This window comes from Lygodium microphyllum, chromosome 28, assembly GCF_053477565.2.
Source record: "Lygodium microphyllum isolate KBCC chromosome 28, Lygodium_microphyllum_v1.1.10, whole genome shotgun sequence".
Taxonomy (NCBI): Eukaryota; Viridiplantae; Streptophyta; class Polypodiopsida; order Schizaeales; family Lygodiaceae; genus Lygodium; species Lygodium microphyllum.
The window spans coordinates 112012564-112016055 of record NC_141162.1 but is presented as its reverse complement, the minus strand read 5'-3'; the positions used below and the strand labels follow the sequence as shown (position 1 = coordinate 112016055).

General features: G+C 45.2%; 1 pseudogene; it reads left to right on the top strand.

Annotated features, from left to right (window-relative positions):
* Positions 1–737: 737 nt before the first annotated feature.
* Positions 738–1401, top strand: LOC148011878 (UBP1-associated protein 2A pseudogene; annotated as a pseudogene).
* Positions 1402–3492: the final 2091 nt, after the last annotated feature.

Here is a 3492-nt window from a genome sequence, read left to right as displayed (position 1 = left end):
CCTTATCTTGCACGTCAGGGGCTGATCTCTCACTATAGGTTGTGGCTTTCTCTGTGGTTCTTTGGCTAGAGCCATCTTGATTCAAGCTTCTAGCACTTCTCTCCCTAAGCTCGTCATCTACCCTTATTGCCTTGTCGAAAACCCTAGCGAGAAAATCTCTTTGCAAGCTCAAGTTACTTGCCAGTGCCTTGTAAATTTCCTCGCAGCGGATTCCATTTATAAAAACAGTAGAAATCGCTCTCTCGTTTGGTCGTTTTTTGGAAGGGATTCTCTTAAACAGGCTACATACATGAGTGGCGTAGTCTCTAATGCCCTCTTTGCCCTTCTGATTGACATTCATCAGTCGGACTATGAAGTTTTCTGAATACCCTATCTCTAAAAATCTCTTGATAAAGAGATCTTTCAGGTGATTGAAGTTCATTCGCTCTACTACATCTAGACCGGTGTACCATGTCCTTCCTGTTAGCTATATATAGACAGACTATATATAGCTAACATGTTAGCTATATTTAGTCTGTCTATATATAGCGGCCTAGGTCCCAAGTCCCCTTTATATATCCCTATCATGTGTGCTCAGTTGACACACTTCTGGGGTTCCACTTTCGGTGTCTTGTTTCTCTCTTCTCCTCTCTCTTCCTCCATTCCTCGTCTCCCTCGCGCACTGTTCAACATGGTATCAGAGCGAGGTTCTACAACATCACAAAGAGCTTTCCATCATTAGTGTTTACGCTAGATATATGTTGTTGGCATCGTCTTCCAATCCAGTAGGGAGCTACAGTAGTGGAGACGAGGTGAGAGCAATGCTGTCGTGTGAGGGGGGCAGTGAGTCTGACAGTGAGGTCTGCGCTAAGGACGTCCGCTCTCTCATGAAGCCTCTCTCCAAGGAGTAGCTCATGGACCTTTTACAAGAAGTAGCCATGGATCATGCCGATATCCTGCATGAGATCAAAGACCTCACTGACAAAGACCCCTCTCACCAGAAATTGTTCGTCCATGGCCTCGGCTGGGAGACCTCCTCCGAGACTCTCAAGGCGGCCTTCGCTCCCTACGGTGACATCGACGAATGCCGCGTCATCACCAACAAGAAGACTGGCAAAGGTAAGGGCTACGGCTTTGTCACATTTAAGCACAGGGACGGCGTGCAGTGCGTGCTCAAGGAGCCTAGCAAGAAGATCGATGGCCGCAAATGTGTCTGTCAGTTTGCATCCATGGGGCCTTCGTCGTGACATGCCAGCTGAGAAGCTCCTGGCTACGTTCTCCAAGTACGGAGAAATTAAAGAAGGTCCTCTAAGGTTTGATAAGCAGACAGGTAAGTCAAAAGGATATGCTTTGTTTATTTACAAGTCAGCAGAGTCTGCTAAGCATGACGAAGACTGTGGAAGGACACTAGATGACTTGTAAGCTTGCAGAAGGGCAAAAGGAGAAAGCTGCTACTGTAGATAATCATATGCAGGGTGAGTCCTACGGGCATTGGGATTACATCTTCAACTATGTAAAAACCTTCTAGAAACAGGGACATCCAGACAGGCTCCTTGACCGTGTTCTTATCGGCATGAGCCAGCACTTCATGAAGAGCTATACTGAGTTGCTGATTCAAACGTGCCATAGAGGTGGAGTGCATGCAATGGGAGGGATGGCTGCTCAAATTCCCATCAGGAATAATGCAAAAGAAAATGAGGCAGCTATGGCCCTGGTAAGAGCTGACAAATTACGTGAAGTAAAAGTTGGGCATGATGGCACATGGGCAGCACATCCAGGCCTCATTGGTTTGGTCACTCAAGTATTTGATGAGAATATGCCCAAACCTAATCAGACTGCAGGGCTAGTATCTCCTGTATCTAGCCTGATTAACAGTGGTGCTGGGCATGATGGCAAATGGGCAGCACATCCAGGCCTCATTGGTTTGGTCACTCAAGTGTTTGATCAGAATATGCCCAAACCTAATTAGATTGCATGGCTAGTAGCTCCTGGATCTGGCTTGATTAACAATGTTGCTGGGCATGATGGCACATGGGCAGCACATCCAAGCCTCATTGGTTTGGTCACTCAAGTGTTTGATCAGAATATGCCTAATCAGACTGCAGGGCTAGTAGCTCCTGGATCTAGCTTGATTAACAATGATGCTGGGCATGATGGCACATGGGTAGCACATCCAGGCCTCATTGGTTTGGTCACTCAAGCGTTTGATCAGAATATGCCCAAATCTAATCAGACTGCAGGGCTACTAGCTCCTGCAACTGGCTTGATTAACAGTGCTGCTCTTTCACAGCGAAAAAAGGAAGCCGCGGTCCTCATATAGAGGAACAAGGCAGTGGGGCCAAGAACTCGTCCTCCAACAGTAGCAGTAGTAGGCCAAGGCTTCAGCTCAAGTGGAGCATGCTGCTTAGCACCGAAGCCCTAGAGGACGCGCGGATATCGCGAGCAGGCAGTGTCACAGATGCTCATGTCTTGTGATGCAAAGGCCGCCTGAAAGAGCAAGTTGCTTCTTCCCTACATTACTCTCTCTCTACATTTCAACATCAACATTACTTTTGGATGTTGATATTGCCATGCCTCATGATGATCATCCTCGTTCATTATTCCATTGATGAGCGTCTATATTCTAGCTGATGACACTATTGCCATGCTTCATGATGATCGTCCTCGTTCGTTATTCCATTGATGAGCGTCTATATTCCAGCTGATGACACATTATTTCGTTTATATTCTTTCCAGCTGATGACAAATTGTTTTATTTATATTCTGTTCATGGGGCCCCAAATGTGTTATGTTGTCTATAGAGCAGCATCGCGAACCATCTCTATAGACCTTGTGTTGTTCTAATGTCACTGTAACGTTTTTCTTTAAGTTTTGATGTGATAGATATACTGCTTACATCCCAAGTTTAGTTGAAGGAATTCCTTGGAGATTTTATCTTTTCCAGTGATGTCACTTATCCTTTTTTTACATGTTTATATTTAGGAGTGATAAAGCTCTTTTGATGCCTCTGAATAGGCTGTTGTAATTCAGGAGTGATGTAGCTCCTGAGTGATGTAGCTCCTTCTCCGTTGATGTTGTAATTCACGAGTGATGTAGCTCTTTTGATGCCTATGAATAGGCTCTTGTAAGTTCAACTTTATAATTTTATATTTTGAATATTAATATAACCATAGGCCTATATAGAGCTGTGGGTTTTTCCCTTGAGCCCCAAGGGTTTTTTTTTATCCATAGTAAGGGACCTTTATTTGAGTGGGGTTGCTAGCTATATATAGTTTGTCTATATATAGCGCCCCAAGTCCCAGGTCCCCTTTATATATTCCTATCATGTGTGCTCAGTTGACACACTTCTGGGGTTCCACTTTCGGTGTCTTGTTTCTCTCTTCTCCTCTCTCTTCCTCCGTTCCTCATCTCCCTCTCACACTGTTCAACACTTCCCTTGTAACCCAAGAAAATCCCGAAAGCCTGCGAGCATTGGGTGAGGTCTGTAAGACTGTTGGCTTCGCAAATGTGCTC